At 43.9% G+C, this 18,917-nt stretch overlaps 1 non-coding gene across 1 annotated transcript; it reads right to left on the bottom strand.

The window, feature by feature from the left end:
• Positions 1-5,958: 5,958 nt before the first annotated feature.
• On the bottom strand, positions 5,959-6,033 carry Trnal-caa (transfer RNA leucine (anticodon CAA)). The gene has a single exon. It is a non-coding gene; the product is annotated as a tRNA-Leu (tRNA).
• Positions 6,034-18,917: the final 12,884 nt, after the last annotated feature.

Genomic DNA, 18,917 nt, shown 5'->3' with positions numbered 1-18,917 from the left:
CAAAACATTTTCTAAACTTTTTCCCTCCGACATCTCCCAAAATTAATGAAAAGGAATGATCGCTGACTACATTTTCACTGATCATGCAGTAAAATCCCTTCATCAAATCCTTTACTTTTTCTTTTTTAAGAATTTGAAGCATCTTGAATTCCTTTACATTGTCGAACGCTTTTCCTAGGCAAACAAATCCTGCAGATGTGTCTTGATTTTCCTAAAGTTTTGCTTCCATGGATTTAACGTAACGTCATAGCTGCTTCTCTGGTTCCTTTGCCTTCCTAAACCCAAACTCATCGTTACCTAAGAGATTCTTAATTTTCTATTCCATTCTTCTATATGTCATTCTTGTCAGCAACATGGAAGTATCGGCTGTTAAGCTGATTATGCGATAGTTGACGCACTTATCTGCTCTTGCTACTTTCGAATTGTATGGATGATATTTTTTCTCCAAACGTAAGATGGCATGTCTCCAGTCTCATAGATTCTACGCACCAACTTTAACATTCTTTTGGTTGCCGTTTTCCCCAACGATGTTAGAAATTCCGAAGGAATGATATTTATGCCTTCTGCCTAGTTTGACTGCGCGTTTTCCAAAGCTCTGTCAAACTGTAATTGTAATACTGCATTCCCTACGTCTTCAAATCGACTTCCATTTCTTTATCATTTCAATAGACAACCACATACCCGCTGGCTCTTCTACGTTTAACCGCGGAACTCCTCATCCACTGTTAATATTGATACCTTTGTTTTTATTTTCACCAAAGGTGTTTTGAATTTTTTATACGATGAACTAAGCCCCAAGACTACTATTTTTTTATTTCTTCACAATTTTCCCGCAACCAATTAGTTTCTTCTCCCCTGCACTTCCTATTTATTTCATCTGTAAGTCACTTATATTGTTGTATTCATGTCTTTTCCTAAGCACATTTTTACTTCCCTCTTTTATAGATCAGTTGAAATATTTCTTCTTGTTACTCAAGATTTCTTCTCCGTTGTTTTCCTTGTACCCATATCTGTTGGTCCAACTTTTTCTTCCTTTTAAAGAAGTCCAGTCTTCTTCAGCTGAACTGCCTACTGTGATATTCCCGTAATATCTAGAGACTTAGAGAACTTGAAACGCACATCAGCGTTCCTCTGTAATTCAGCAGCCCACTTCTTTCCACGTTGTTTCTACATGACGACTCTCTTGAACTTCAGCCTACTCTTCATCATTACTAAATTGTGGTATGAGTCTGTATTTGCTCCTTAGTACGCCTTACAATCCAATATCTTATTACAGAATATCTGTCTCAACATGATATAATCGAGCACATACTTTCCTGTGTCTCCAGGCTTTTTCCAAGTATGTCTCCTTCTCTTTTGATTTTTGAACAATGAATTCTCTATTATCAGCTGAATTTCATGCAGAATTCTAGCAGCCTTAGTCCTCTCTCATTTCTACTACCAAGCCCATATTATCCTGTAAAAACATCTTCAGTTCCACTTTCTATGACAGTGTTCCAATCCCTCTTGATCATTAGATTTTCATCTCCTTTTACTTACTGAGTTTCCCGTTCAGGGCACTCGGATATTCTGCTTTCGTCATCGACATCTATCATTCGGTCACTGTTGTTGACGTTGGTTTGTTGTTCATGGTGATGAGAATAATCCTATCTTTAAATTTCTCAAAGTAACTCATTCTCTGGGCTCCCTTCCTAACCGTAACGGAAGCCTACTGAAATTATACTGTTTTGTGCTCGTGTTGTTATTACTATACATTCCTCTGACCAAAAACCTTTATCTTCTTTCCATTTAATTTCATTGATACCCACTATTTCCAGACTGAGGCTTTGCTTCCTTTTTCAGATTTTGTAAATTCCTTGCCACATCAGGCTTCTGATATACCATGCTGCGACTCGCACAGTATTACCCCTTCATTGGTTAGTCACTCTTTTTCCCATGATTGTCGGGCAGTAAGGCGGCCGACAGATTGGTATCCCACCGCCGTTCTGGGCGTCTCAAGACAGTTCTGGAATCTCACTGACAGGAGTATAATTGTGTTCAGTGACGAGTCCCGCTTCGGAATGAGCCCCGACGATCAGCGAAGACGTGTCTGGAGCCAACATGGACAATGATGGCATACCAGTTTGGGAGACCAGTCTGACTGTCACCCGCCATACCGCCCAACAGCCAATTATGATGGTCTGGGGTGCCATATCCTATCATAGCAGGACTCCTTTGGTTGTCGTCCGCTGTACTCTTACAACTCGCGGTTCGTCGGTGATATTGTATGCCCCATTTTAATCCCGTTCATAGCAAACCATCCTGGGCTTACATTTCAGCAAGTTATTGCCCGCCCACAGATCGAGATAATTTCTACTGCTTGTCTCCGTGCTTGCCAAACCATACCTCGACCAGCAAGGTCTTCAGTTCTCTCCAGAATTGAAAAGCGTTTGGAGCATTACGGCCAGTGTCCTCCAACCATCTCGGGATTTTAACGGCACCACACGCCAATTGAACACGATGTGACACCCTCAGGAGGGCATCCAGCAACTCTGTCAATCAATGGAAAGCTGAATAACTGTTTGCATGAGGACAAGAGGTGCATAATCGCGTTATTGACATGCTCAGTTGGTGAAGCTATTTCTCTTGAATAAATCATCCAATTTTTTCTGAAATTGTAGTAATTTGTTTATCTATACATGTACGAGGCGTTTTTTAAAGTAAGTATCGTTCTGAAATTTAAAAAAAGACGTGCTAAGATATCTCAGTAATTTTATTTTTACATGAAAGCCTGTACCTCAATCTACTTTTCTACATAATTTCCGTCAATATTGAGGCACTTATTAAGCTGTACCGGTTTTTGAATCCCCCCCTCATAGAAGTCTGAGCCCGACTTCTTATCCACGGCATCACAACTGTTTTGACTTCGTCGTCGTCTTGAAGACGCTGACCGCCCAGGTGTTTCTTCAAGTGCAGGAACAGATGGTAGTCACTGGGCGCAAGATCGGGGCTGTATGGAGGTTGATCTAGAGTTTCCCATCGATGAGATCTTTGATCTGATTCGCCACATGCGGACGGGCATTGTCTTTCACCAAAACGATGCCCTTGCTCAGCTTGCCACGTCTTTTGTTCTGAATTGAACGGCGCAGATCGTGCAATGTCTTACAGTAAGCTGCTGCATTAATTGTCTCATTATGAGGCAGAAATTCCACTGTCAATACTCCTTTCCTTTTCCAAAAAACTGTGCACATGATTTTCCGAGCAGAAATTGTTTGCTTAGACTTCACTTTTCTGGGTGAATCTGAATGCCGCTATTCCATGGACTGTTGCTTTAATTCTGCTGTGACGTTGGCCACCCATGTTTCATCGCCCTAACAATTTGGCTTAAGAAATCATCACCATCGTTGTGGTACTGCTCAAGGAAAGTCAATGCGCTGTCTATACGTTTGGTTTTGTGCACATCTGTCAACATTTTCGGCACCCCACGTGCGCACAATTTTCGGTAATTCAAGTGCTCGGTCACAATGCCGTACAAAACACTACGAGAAACATTAGGAAAGTCATCCCGCGAGGGAATCGTAAAGTGTCTGTTTTGTCTTACCTTATTGTCCACTTCCTGCACCAAACTTTCATTAACGACCGAAGGACGCCCACTCCATTGTCCATCATGCACATTTGTGCGGCCATATTCAAATGCTCTCACCCACTTTCTTACCATTCCATCACTCATAATGTTTTTTCCGTAAACTGCACAGATCTCACAACGAATATCGATTCTTTTTAGGCCTTTAGCACTAAGAAATCTTATAACATCCCGTACTTCAAAGTCGGCCGGACTCGTGATTATCGGAGGCATCTTAAACACTCAGTACACAACGTAAACAAGGAACAATCAGACTGTAATAGCGTCAGTGCGTACACGACAGATGTAGGTACCCAGTTCGCATGCGCAGAACACCAACCACAGCGCTGCGGCCGTGGTGTGGCAAAAATGTACTTACTTAAAAAACACGCCTCTACATGAGACTTACCGATTTCTGTCCCTTTCGGATAATTCCTTCGTGATGCGTTGTTTTTTCCTCTTGAGAGTGTATATCCTACTCTGTACAGAACCACAAAATCACTTGAGAATGGCCTCGAAGAATGAAAATAGTTGTGAAATAATACAATTACTACAGAAAAAGTGGAAAATGCTGCCGTCTTTTGTTACTAAGTGTCTAATTGTTACCTGGCGCAGAGTATATTGTGTTAAATGTGTTGTGCCCTTTTCTTTTCTCGTACTGTTCCAGTGGACAGATTCGTAAATAACTGTGTAAAAGTTTTGTTTAATTATCATGCTGAATGCAAGGATGTTTCACGGAGGCTATGTCTTAATTATTTGAATATTAGGAGCGTTAGAGAAAAAATCTTATCAAATTCGCACACTTTGTGATAAGTCTTTTTCAGTGTATGGATAAAACAAAATTCATAATCTATGCAAATTTGTAACAAAGATGCAATTGTGTCTCATAAAGAAAAACCAGGTCAGCCCGTCTTTGCGACAGATGAATTTGATTTTACTGTCTCTGTCTTAGTGGTCATCTCACAGTTTTGTCCTGACCTCAGGTGTAACTTTGTGACAATTAATATTCCATATTCCGAATACCTCATTGCACACAAACACTTTATTGGTATCAATATTAAAGGAAAACGGTTATAAAATTATATGTGTGAATATTAAACGTTGCCGTACATATGTGTATAAGGTTGTGTTATAAAAAGTGTTAGAAGTGTCACTGTTTTACGGAAAACAATAAAATGTTTTCCTTTCATCATTTTGTGGGAATTGTCAGCGAGAAAAAGTCTCTTAAACGTTTGAAGTTATGTGCAGAGTTGTTGGAAGTCGCTAAGTGCTATGATTCGCAAATACTGGATGAATATAGTGAGGGTGATTTGCGCCGCTTCTAGACATGCACACAATTTGTATCCGTAACACTTGACTTATAGTGTTGAAACCTAATCATACGATTATAGACTACCCATTAAAGCGTAGATTATGACAGTATCGAAAGTTTTAAAGTTCGGTCAACAGATGTAGGAAATATGTAAAACCGAATTTTTGTTGCCTCTAGAAGCCGTTACATAGGTAACTTGCAACAGAAATCGTACCCCTTGTTAGATATTAAGTAATACAGATGTTTAACAACTAACAGCGTCGATGGAAAATCTAGATTAAACATTTTTGTTGTTACTTGTATGTTACTTCTATATTTTAATTTGTAGTTTACAAGATTTGTAGTATATTAATTTCTTTTTAATAGTTAGTTTGTCCCAGAATGAGATTTTCACTCTGCAGCGGAGTGTGCGCTGATATGAAACTTCCTGGCAGATTAAAACTGTGTGCCCGACCGAGACTCGAACTCGGGACCTTTGCCTTTCGCGGGCAAGTGCTCTACCAACTGAGCTACCGAAGCACGACTCACGTCCGGTACTCACAGCTTTACTTCTGCCAGTATCCATCTCCTACCTTCCAAACTTTACAGAAGCTCTTCTGCGAAACTTGCAGAACTAGCACTCCTGAAAGAAAGGATACTGCGGAGACATGGCTTAGCCACAGCCTGGGGGATGTTTCCAGAATGAGATTTTCACTCTGCAGCGGAGTGTGCGCTGATATGAAACTTCCTGGCAGATTAAAACTGTGTGCCCGACCGAGACTCGAACTCGGGACCTTTGCCTTTCGCGGGCAAGTGCTCTACCAACTGAGCTACCGAAGCACGACTCACGTCCGGTACTCACAGCTTTACTTCTGCCAGTATCCATCTCCTACCTTCCAAACTTTACAGAAGCTCTTCTGCGAAACTTGCAGAACTAGCACTCCTGAAAGAAAGGATACTGCGGAGACATGGCTTAGCCACAGCCTGGGGGATGTTTCCAGAATGAGATTTTCACTCTGCAGCGGAGTGTGCGCTGATATGAAACTTCCTGGCAGATTAAAACTGTGTGCCCGACCGAGACTCGAACTCGGGACCTTTGCCTTTTGCGGGCAAGTGCTCTACCAACTGAGCTACCGAAGCACGACTCAGGTCCGGTACTCACAGCTTTACTTCTGCCAGTATCCATCTCCTACCTTCCAAACTTTACAGAAGCTCTTCTGCGAAACTTGCAGAACTAGCACTCCTGAAAGAAAGGATACTGCGGAGACATGGCTTAGCCACAGCCTGGGGGATGTTTCCAGAATGAGATTTTCACTCTGCAGCGGAGTGTGCGCTGATATGAAACTTCCTGGCAGATTAAAACTGTGTGCCCGACCTAGACTCGAACTCGGGACCTTTGCCTTTCGCGGGCAAGTGCTCTACCAAGTTTGGAAGGTAGGAGATGGATACTGGCAGAAGTAAAGCTGTGAGTACCGGACGTGAGTCGTGCTTCGGTAGCTCGGTTGGTAGAGCACTTGCCCGCGAAAGGCAAAGGTCCCGAGTTCGAGTCTCGGTCGGGCACACAGTTTTAATCTGCCAGGAAGTTTCATATCAGCGCACACTCCGCTGCAGAGTGAAAATCTCATTCTGGAAACATCCCCCAGGCTGTGACTAAGCCATGTCTCCGCAGTATCCTTTCTTTCAGGAGTGCTAGTTCTGCAAGTTTCGCAGAAGAGCTTCTGTAAAGTTTGGAAGGTAGGAGATGGATACTGGCAGAAGTAAAGCTGTGAGTACCGGACGTGAGTCGTGCTTCGGTAGCTCAGTTGGTAGAGCACTTGCCCGCGAAAGGCAAAGGTCCCGAGTTCGAGTCTCGGTTGGGCACACAGTTTTAATCTGCCAGGAAGTTTCAGTTAGTTTGTCGTCTGCAACAGCTTGATTATTTAGGAAAATACTGGAAAATTTACAAAAATCTCTTAAACCAAATGTATTACGATAATTTATTAGATGGCTTTCTTATCTGTCTGTTCAGTAGAAATTGGTGCTGATTTTAAACTAACTCCCCGATGAACTAGAGGCTGGTAATACCGTGAGAATGCAATATTAACTCGCTTTCTTGCCTAGTGTATGTTGTTGACCACGTGTTATCCGGCGTTCTTGTCTTGTGTGTGACGGTGGGTGCTTTGTGGGCCACTGCCGTTTCTTACTTTCCCTCTTCCAGTCGCGAATGTTTCGCGGAACAAAAGATTTCTGGTAAGCCTCCGTTTGAGCTCGAATCTCGTTTAATTTTTATCTTCATGATCTTTTCGTCAAATATACGTGGGAGGAAACGATATATTGGTTGAGTCACGTGAACAGAAACTGAAATAAACCTGAAATTTGCCACAAGTCTCTGTTGTGCTCATATCAAAATGTTTGAAATCGATTGAAAAATTTCACACACACAAGACTAAACAGCAGAAAATGACTATTTAAATAAAAGTGAATTTTCAATAAAGCACGTTTTTAAATTCGACTACTATACTTTCTCCTAGCCCCACATAGTTTTCTAGCCGCATACAGATAGCCCTAAAAATTTGTAATTGTGAATTTTTAGTAGCTATGAAAACACTAAGCACAAAAACATGGGCCGCATGCAATACACAATTGATGCACGAATAGTTCCCTTCTTTGTTATTATGCTTTGCATACTCCCCACGGTTTTTGTTTTATATCTTTCGAGTATTAAAAATTCACAACCACAGTTTTCAGGATTATCTGCAAGTGTTTAAGGAATGCGCGTGGGGCTAGGAGAAATTATTTTACGCTTTTAAGTACGATATAAAAAGGTGGTACATTAAAAATTAATTTTTATTTAAATAGCTATTAACACATTTTCTCCATGAGCACACATCTTACAACAGACGCGACCACGTCTTCCTTGCTGCCGTCGCGCAGTCCGTTTGGTAGCAGCAGCCAGCCACTGGTGCTGGACTTGACGGCAATGAGATCTGGCGACCACCATCTTTGGCAACGCTCGCGTCGCCGTTAACTGCCCGAGTCGCAATTGGCCTTGCGATATTTCCTCGGCGTAGCGAGTCGCTGACAGGGTTCGTAAATTAACAATGACACCTTCCACGCGTCTAGAAACACAAGCAGACGTTGCCACATAGTCTCATTTGAAAATTCAACATGGCAAATGCTAACTCTGGTTCGTTCTTGTGGTGCGTCGGGAGTCTCATAAACAGCGCCACTCAATCATATCTTTAAATGAAACAAAGAATTTTGGCATAGTAATAATAACACATACTTATATCTGCACATATATTCCGCTGTATAATGCACAGTGAACGTCAAAAAACACTCTCACTAATAGAGCGAGGAAGAGAATGAGTGCATGCGTCCTCTAACCGTCATGTCCAATAGAAGTTGGCAGAAAACTGTTTTAGCGTTTGATCGTACAGTGCAGTCTTTCACTGCCAGTATTTAGAGTCTTGGTGACAACTGTCTTCTGGTGTTTTGTGGTTGTCTGAGGCATGTTTGTCTACCTCTCATTTCCGTCTCCTAATTCTGGAGACATCCTATAATGCAAGTGATATGGTTGGTTGGTTCTCTGACGTTAAATACTTTAAGAAGACAAGTGCAATGTGCGCTGCACTCCTTCGTCCAGCGTAACTGTTATTCGTAGAATTACTCTCTATCAAAACTACGGTCCTGTAGTTTTGGTACAGTATACAAGTAACGCCGAAGGCTTGTATTTTTTTTATGCTTGTTTTACAGATAATTAGAACCGCACATCTTTGAGCGTTAGTTCATTATGTGTTTTCTTACAAAATATAAACTGTATCTTATAAGTATTAAAAATTGGTTAATTGCATAACTTCTCTGCTCTTATGCAACCAAAGTAATTATTTTTGATGTAAGCATAGTTTATAAGCACAAACATAAAAATGTGTATAATTATTGTTGTTCTTTTGTACTCAATAGAACGTGCACCGAGACAAAACCAGCATTCATCAGAAAACATAACAGACCTCCACCATGCCTTCCAATGAACTCTTGCTTCACACCACTAATGTCGCCCGCATCTCGTGGTCGTGCGGTAGCGTTCTCGCTTCCCACGACCGGATTCCCGGGTTCCCGGGTTCGATTCCCGGCGGCGTCAGGGATTTTCTCTGCCTCGTGATGGCTGGGTGTTGTGTGATGTCCTTAGGTTAGTTAGGTTTAAGTAGTTCTAAGTTCTAGGGGACTGATGACCATCGATGTTAAGTCCCATAGTGCTCAGAGCCATTTGAACCATTTTTTGAACCACTGATGTCGCAAATGGCGGTGGTTTGGGATTAGTACAGTGCACGCAACACGGCGTCTGGCTTGAAGTAACCGATTTGTAACAGTTCTGTGTGTGACTGTGGTGCCAACTGCTGCTCAGATTGCTGCTGCAGATGCAGTACGATGCTCCAGAGCCATACGCCGAACACGGTGGTCTTCCCTCCCGCTATTGCTTTGTGGCCTTCCGGAGCCCGGTCTTCTTGCGACCGTACATTCCCGAGACCATCGCTGCCAGTACTCATGTACAGTGGCTACATTCGTGAAAAATCTTTCTGCAGTATCGCAGAAAGAAATTCTGTTTCTCGTAGCGTTATTACCCGACCTCGTTCAAACTAAGTGAGGCGTTAATAATGACGTCTCTGTCTTATTGAAGACATTCTTTGGTTAACTTGAACTCATCAAGTCCAGTCCCAAAGGCACGTTTAAAGCAAACCTGGTTGGCATCCTCAAAGTGATGGTACTAGCGCCACTGTTACGCGACTGGCGTAAAATACGAATGGACATCTTCTTCGAGAGTAGAAACAAGCCTACCAACTTTCGTTTACGTCGTACAACTCCAGGTGTTCACCTCAATCACTGATCCTATACCATTGGGTTCACTCTGTTACTGGCATTACCTTTCGTTTATCCATTTAAAGAAAGTTCTATTCATTCCATCAGGCGGATGTTTTGTGTAAGTCTTTCTGCAATTTGAAACACTCCCATTATATCATATATTGGGTTTTGTGTGATTTACCGAAGCCGCCAAACAGTTAATTATTATGAATATGTGACCGCGTGCTTAATGGATGAAAGGCCATCGGTTTTTCTGCTATGGTTTCGGGGATATTTTAACAGAGTGCGGCTGTTCTGCGACGGAATAGTTAATGACTGAAAGTTTTTCTATTATTAAAGACCGCAAAGGTTGCGATATACAAGCTGATATGTATTTTCTATTAACACACAAAACCTGAGGCAGATGCTGCCTTCGCCTTACACGTTTAATTGCGGTTATATCCTGTCTTGGTTGCTGATTTTAAGTACTTCGTGACACGCAATCATGAGGGTTAACATTCACAACAATCGTCACTGCAATCCATGGTAGTTGTTGGGCGACGCGGTTGATGCGAAACACGTAATTCGGCACCTGTCACTTTTGGTCTTACGTCACTCGCGAATTGGTATTGATGAGGGTCAACCCAAGGACGATAAGGGGACGCGCTCATTTGTCACACTCCGGTGAATTTACCATTTACTCCTCACTCGGCACATCTTGGCACCGTACTCAGCTCAACCGCCATTTTCTTTATTTTTTGCCAGTCTTCTCAGTACTGCTTTCACTCCACACTCACTGTCCCCTGCAGCGCTCGGCTATCGACTCCTGTCTGCTATCGACTGGGTGTCGGATACTAATATCTATGTTCGTGGGATCACGGATCCCTTACAAATTCCTTACGATAATGCAACAATGGTACTTTCTTGTACCCAACAGCGTGGTAAGCTAACGCCCTTATAGTGCTACTGATCCTATCTAAACAGTCGTATATGCTGGGACTAAAGCAACAAAACTTTAGTACGTTAGTGGCGAGGAATACACAGGAATATCTCTCAGGTTCAAAAGAAACAAGAATTCATCCCCTGACTAAGCAAGGACGTAATGAGATACTGATAATGTGCGTATTTCAGTGCAGGTATTTTTTTTTGGACACAACTCGTCGATGTTCTACCTGGTCACGAAGGAGCGCAGATAGGTCTCGGGAGCGAGTGTGACGTGGGACGAGAAAAGCACGTACTGCATGCATTCAGACCCGCAGCAAGACACGGCTCTAATCAGCGACATTTCCATAGTTAGCGGTCAGCATGTGGAGTCTGGTGAGCAGACGAGGACGGCAGGTGCGTGGCGCGTGACCAGCCGAGCTTATGTGGACACGGGCTCAAGGCCGCGCGTCTCACCTGGCCACCTCCGTGACCACTGGCTCCATACTAAGCGCGCTCATCAAGGTTCCGCGTACGGAGAGCCCTCTCCCCTTCTGGCATCCGTGTATTTGACTAAAACATCACCAGGTGGATAAGGTGGGAGCGCATTCATCGCCAGACTCGTGCTAAGGTTGTCGGGAGCGACTCGACTGCTTCACTCACCTCCCCACCTTCACACCTGGCAAAACTTTTGTGAAGTGCGTGGCAGAGTGTAACTCCAATTGTGCACTACTGGCCATTAAAATTGCTACACCAAGAAGAAATGCAGATGATAAACGGGTATTCATCGGACAAATATATTATACTAGAACTAACGAGTGATTACATTTTCACGCAGTTTGGGGGCATAGATCGTGAGAAATCAGTACCCAGAACAACCACCTGTGGCCGTAATAACTGCCTTGATACGCCTGGGCATTGAGTCAAACAGAGCTTGGATGGCGCGTACAGGTACAGATGCCCATGCAGCTTCAACACGATACCACAGTTCATCAAGAGTAGTGACTGGCGTATTGTGACGAACCAGTTGCTCGGCCACCATTGGCCAGACGTTTTCAGTTGGTGAGAGATCTGGAGAATGTGCTGGCCAGGGCAGCAGTCGAAAATTTTCTGTATCCAGAAAGGCCCGTACAGGACCTGCAACATGCGGCCGTGCATGATTTTGCTGAAATGTAGGGTTTCGCAGGGATAGAATGAAAGGTAGGGCCACGGGTCGAAACACATCTGAAATGTAACGTCCATGGCTCAAAGTGCCGTCAGTTCGAACAAGAGGTGACCGTGACGTGTAACCAATGGCACCCCATACCATCACGCCGGGTGACACGCCACTATGGCGATGACGAATACACGCTTCCAATGTGCGTTCACCGCGATGCCGCCTAACACGGATGCGACCATCATGATGCTGTAAACAGAACCTGGATTCATCCGAACAAAATGTTTTGCCATTCGTGCACCCAGGTTCGTCGTTGAGTACACCATCACAGCGTCAAGGGCAACCGCAGCCAAGGTCTCCGAGCTGATAGTCCATGCTACTGCAAACGTCGTCGAACTGTTTGTGCAGATGGTTGTTGCCGGCCGCGGTGGTCTCGCAGATCTAGGCGCGCAGTCCGGAACCGTGCGACTGCTACGGTCGCAGGTTCGAATCCTGCCTCGGGCATGGAAGTGTGTGATGTCCTTAGGTTAGTTAGGTTTGAGTAGTTCTAAGTTCTAGGGGACTGATCACCACAGCTGTTAAGTCCCATAGTGCTCAGAGCCATTTGAACCAATTTTTTTCAGATGGTTGTTGTCTTGCAAACGACCCCATCTGTTGACTCTGGGATCGAAACGTGGCTGCATGATCCGTTACATCCATGCGGATAAGATGCCTGTCATCTCGGCTGCTAGTGATACGAGGCCGTTGGGATCCAGCACGGCATTCCGTATTACCCTCCTGAACCCACCGATCCCATATTCTGCTAACAGTCATTGGACCTCGACCAACGCGAGCAGCAATGTCGCGATACGATAAACCGCAATCGCGATAGGCTACAATTCGACCTTTACCAAAGTCGGAAACGTGTGGAACGTATTTCTCCTCCTTACACGAGGCATCATAACAACGTTTCACCAGACAATGCCTGTCAACTGCTGTTTGTGTATGAGAAATCGGTTGGAAATTTTCCTCATGTCAGCACGTTGTAGGTGCCGTCACCGGCTCCAACCTTGTGTGAATGCTCTGAAAAACTAATCATTTGCATAGCACAGCATCTTCTTCCTGTCGGTTAAATTTCGCGTCTGTAGCACGTCATCTTCGTAGTGTAGCAATTTTAATGGCTAGTAGTGTACCATGTATTAAGGTTCAGGGAAAATGCAGCGTGTCAGTAAATAACATCACATACAACACACGACCAATTCTGAGTACATCATATTTGAAAAGGATATACGTATTTCAAACGGATATACATGATGAATCACCAAAAACCTGCACCGCAAATTTTGCGGGAATGAAAAGTATTTGTGCGGCTTTCACGGAATGTATTGATAGTCAGGAGATCATATTGTTAACCACTCAACAGACTGCAAGAACTGTTATAAAATGTATTTTTGGGCAAAGATACACTTTTTCAATGGAAAAATGCTTACTGACGTAGGATAAATTAGAATGTCAGTGGTGTTTGCTGCAGGATTCTAGCCCGAGTCGTTTACGAGATGTCGTATTGTCAAAGCTTTCACACCGACACTTGTACAATATCTGCGTTGTCTTCAGTCCTGTTTGATGCAGCTCTCCATGCTACTCTATCCTGTGCAAGCTTCTTCGTCTTCCAATACTTACTGCAACCTACGTCCTTCTGAATCTGCTTAGCGTATTCATCTCTTGGTCTCCCTCTATGATTTTTACCCTCCACGCTGCCCTCCAATGCTAAATTTGTGATCCCTTGATGCCTCAGAACATGTCCTACCAACCGATCCCTTCTTCTTGTCAAGTTGTGCCACAAACTCCTCTTCTCCCTAATTCTATTCAATACCTCCTCATTAGTTACGTGATCTATCCATCTAATCTTCAGCATTCTTCTGTAGCACCACATTTCGAAAGCTTCTATTCTCTTCTTGTCCGAACTCTTTACCGTCCATGTTTCACTTCCATACATGGCTACACTCCATACAAATACTTTCAGAAACAACTTCCTGACACTTAAATCCATACTCGATGTTAACAAATTTCTCTTCTTCAGAAACGCTTTCCTTGCCTTTTCCAGTCTACATTTTATATCCTCTCTACTTCGGCCATCATCAGTTATTTTGCTCCCCAAATAGTAAAACTCCTTTACTACTTTAAGTGTCTCATTTCCTAATCTAATTTCCTCAGCATCGCCCGACTTAATTCGACTACATTCCATTATCCTCGTTTATCTCACGAAGGATTAGTACACACTAAAGTACAACACAAGTGCATACACTAGTTATGTGTAGTCTGAACAATAACGAGACAGTTAACCATCACAGATTATGTTCAAAATGACCAACGACAGCGGTAATCAACGCCCCCAGTCTGGCTTGGGACGACTGCTGCACACGTGCTACCATTTCAGCGTAGATGTCCGAGCAAGCTGAACTAATTTCATCGGTTGTAGTTGTTGTGCCCTTGTAGACAGCGCCTTGGAGCTTTCCCCACAGAAAAAATTCTACAGGCGTCAAATCCGGAGAACGGGCCGTCCTAGATACAGGTCCTCTGCTTCCAATACAATAATTTGGAAACAATTCGTGAAGATACGCCGCAGCACTTCGTTCACTGTGGGCTGGACAGCCAAGGTCCCGAGTTCGAGTATCGGTCCAGCACACAGTTTTAATCTCCTAGGAAGTTTCTCATCAGCACACACAGTGAAAATCTCATTCTGGACACATCCCCCAGGCTGTGGTTAAGCCATGTCTCCGCAATATCTTTTCTTTCAGGAGTGCTAGTTCTGCAAGTTTCGCAGGAGAGCTTCTGTAAAGTTTGGAAGGTAGGAGATGAGGTACCGGCAGAAGTAAAGCTGTGAGGATGGGGCATGAGTCGTGCTTTGGTAGCTCAGGCGGTAGATCACTTGCCCACGAAGGCAAAGGTCCCGCGTTCGGGTCCGGGCCCAGCACATAGTTTTAATCTGCCAGGAAGATTCAGCCATCATGCTGGTACTATAGGTTCCTACTGCTCTGCAGATAAACTTTTTTTATCATCCCTGAAAGATGATCTGTTAGGATGCTGCGATAATTGTGCGCACTCAGTGTTCCGTCTATGGAAAGCGGACCTATGAGCTAATGGTTCTCTATCCCACACCACACGTTTACACTCCATGGATACTGACTTCCGTCTGACGAAGCAAACACGGATCGTCAACAGACCAACAGTGCAAGTTTCTGCGGTTTACCTGGCCAGGATTGGTAAATAGGGTTTCATCACTAAACATCTGGAGTATGTTGTCTCAATGCCCAACCGCAGAGTTAACACGATACTCATATTCGTTTCCATGCACCCTTTGATAGAGAAAGATGTGATAGGGATGGGACCTATGTCGACGTTGATTGCGTCAGACACTTGCCTGTCTCATACCACTTCTTCGTGCCATCATGCAGGTGCTAACGTGCGAATCATCCGTAACAGCAGAAAGAACATTTATTTCCCCCTCTTCTTTCGTCACATGTTTCCTTCTGTTACACTACCTAGATGTTACACTACCACTCTCACATAACTGCTTCAATACGTTGATAAATAATTGCCTAAATTGTTGACTTATATTGGCATATCTTGCCACATGCACCGTACAAGAACGAACTGCTTTCTTCCTGCACTCTCCAAACACCAAGAGCATGTCGTTTTTTTCTGAGTTCGTAATTCCCATCATCCACTCACGAGCTACAGCTTGGTCTGTCACACACTGAGTAGCAAATCGCAATGCATTCAGGGAACAGACAAGCGCACTGTAAGCTAAAATAAGAACAACTTAAATTGGAAGGAACACATAGAAAATGTTGCGGGGAAGGCTAACCAAAGACTCCGTTTTATTGGCAGGACACTTAGAAAATGTAACATACCTAGTAAGGAGATTGCCTACACTACGCTTGTCGGTCCTCTTTTAGAATATTGCTGAGCGGTGTGGGATCCTTACCAGATATGACTGACGGAGTACATAGAAAAAGTTCAAAGAAAGGCAGCTCGTTTCGTATTGTCGCGAAATATGGGAGAGAGTGTCACAGAAATGATACAGGATTTGGGCTGGGCATCATTAAAAGAAAGGCGTTTTCGTTGCGACGGAATCTTCTCACGAATTTACAATCACCAACTTTCTCCTCCGAATGCGAAAATATTTTGTTGACACCGAGCTACATAGGGAGGAACGATCACCACGATAAAACAAGGGGAATCAGAGCTCGTACGGGAAGATATAGGCGTTCATTCTTTCCGCGCGCTATACGAGGTTGGAATAATAGAGAATTGTGAAGGTGGTTCGATGAACCCTCTGCAGGCACTTAAATGTGATCAGCAGAGTATCCATGTAGATGTAAATGTAGGTCGTACCTAGCGACTACGCAGGCTGAATGGGACAAACAAGTGACGCTGTTGAAACATTTCACAGCATGATATCTCATAATCTACTGGCACAAGACACCTGTAACAAAAAGCATTGTCATTCTTATTTACGCAACTTTTATTGGTTAATGTCAATAGGCTTTGTTCCATATAAAAAGTGCGTGTTCGCACAAACAGTACACTTACAATCTGTTGACTGGCTAACAATACGAGCCCCTGACCACCAATCCCTTCCATCAAAACCGCACGTCACTAGCGCTTTCCCATTTCTTCAATATTTGAGGTGCAAGTTTTAGACGATTCACCCTGTATTTATTACACTGTAAAACATACAGTTATGTCACTTGGGACAAATATTTATGAATCTCTCAAGTTGAGATTGCAGATGTTCAGTATGTCCTCCACCAGCGACACGAACAATACCACATCAATACTCTACTCGTATTCCTTCCATACTCGGGTAAGCATGTCCACAGTCCCTGATGCTACGACGGTACGGGTTGGTTCTTCAGCTCTTCTAGGATCTGTGGTAGTAGTTGTATAGACGTCGTCCATTAATGAAACCGCGCAAGAAGAAGTCAGAGAGCGTCAAATCCGATGACCGTGGAGGCCAGCTGAGAAGTGCTAAGTCGTCGGCTGTTTGATGACCATTCCCACGGCTCGGTAGAGTTTCATTCAGATATTCATGCACTTGGTAGCTCCAATGAGGGGGTGCCCTGTTTTGTTGACAATTGAAATTGTCCTCGTACGGCCGCGGAAACAACCAGTTGTGTAACACAGTAAGTACTGCAGACCGTTAAGCCGGTTATCATCAAATAAGAATGGGCCGTCAACAGATGATTGGAATGTAGCACAAAACGCACTGACTTTGCGATACTGCAGTACCTGTGTTGCTCCAAAGTACGATGCAATATTACTTCGGGGATGCATGTATTTCAGAAGGAACAGGCACTGCTGCGACTACAGCCGTTATGAAATCCATGAAATGTACTCTCAGTTGCGAATATGGACAACCAGAACCTGTATAATCAAATGATGACGATGAAAATTTGTGTCGGACTAGCACTCTAACCCGATCTCACTGCCAGATCCAAACTAGCATTCGTCGTCCACCATGTGCCAACAACCTGTACGCATATATCGATGAATAATAGTCCCGCACAGTGGAGACATTTTAATTGAATGGCGCTTGCATGGTGTCGGTGGATAAATATGATGTTACAGTGTCTCTGGGCGATGCAATGTTCCTTCGGAAATATCGTATTTATCACCCGACACCGGCAAACGACTTTCAATCAAAATATACTACTGTCCATTAAAATTGCTACACCAAGAAAAAATGCAGATGATAAACGGGTATTCATCGGACAAATATATTATACTAGAACTGACATGTGACTACATTTTCACGCAATTTGGGTGCATAGATCCTAAGAAATCAATACCAAGAACAACCACCTCCCGCCGTAATAACGGCCTTGATACGCCTGGGCATTGGGTCAAACAGAGCTTGGATGACGTGTACAGGTACAGCTGCCCTTGCAGCTTCAACACGATACCACAGTTCATCAAGAGTAGTGACTGGCGTATTGTGACGAGCCAGTTGCTCGGCCATCATTGACCAGACGTTTTCAATTGGTGAGAGATCTGGACAATGTGCTGGTCAGAGCAGCAGTCGAACATTTTCTGTATTTAGAAAGGCCCCTACAGGACCTGCAACATGCGGTCGTGCATTATTCTGCTGAAATGTAGGAGTTTGCAGGGATCGAATGAAAGGTTGAGCCACGAGTCGTAACACATCTGAAATGTAACGTCCACTGCTCAAAGTGCCGTCAGTTCGAACAAGAGGTGACCGAGACGTGTAACCAATGGCACCCCATACCAACACGCCGGCTGATAACGCCACTATGGCGATGGCGAATACGCGCTTCCAATGTGCGTTCACCGCGATGTCGCCAAACACGGATGCGACCATCATGATGCTGTTAACAGAACATCGATTCATCCGAAAAAATGACATTTGCCATTCGTGCAACCAGGTTCGTCGTTGAGTACACCATCGCAGGCGCTCCTGTCTGTGATGCAGCCATGGTCTCCGAGCTGATATTCCATGCTGCTGCAAACGTCGTCGAACTGTTCGTGCAGATGGTTGTTGTCTTGCAAACGTTCCCATCTGTTGAATCAGGGATCGAGACGTGGCTGCACGATCCGTTACAGGCATGCTGATAAGATGCTGGTCATCTTGACTGCTAGTGATACGAGGCCGTTTGGATCCAGCACGGCTTTCCGTATTATCCTCCTGAACCCACCGATTCCATATTCTGCTAACAGTCATTGGATCTCGACCAACGCGAGCAGCAATGTCGCGATACGATAAACTGCAATCGGGATAGACTACAATCTGACCTTTATCAAAGTCGGAAACGTGATGGTACGCATTTCTCCTCATTACACGAGGCATCACAACAACGTTTCACCAGGCAACGCCGGTCAACTGCTGTTTCTATATGAGAAATCGGTTGGAAACTTTGCTCATGTCAGTACGTTGTGTCGCCATCGGCACCACCCTTGTGTGAATGCTCTGAAAAGATAATCATTTGAATATCACACCATCTTCTTCCTGACAGTTAAATTTCGCGTCCGTATCACGTCATCTTCGTGGTGTAGCAATTTTAATGGCCAGTAGGGTATCTCCCCGGCATGGGAATATACGAGTACATAATGGATCTACGAGAACAGGT

The sequence above is a fragment of the Schistocerca gregaria genome, chromosome 7 (assembly GCF_023897955.1).
Source record: "Schistocerca gregaria isolate iqSchGreg1 chromosome 7, iqSchGreg1.2, whole genome shotgun sequence".
NCBI lineage: Eukaryota > Metazoa > Arthropoda > Insecta > Orthoptera > Acrididae > Schistocerca > Schistocerca gregaria.
This window is presented reverse-complemented; position numbering and strand designations above follow the sequence as displayed.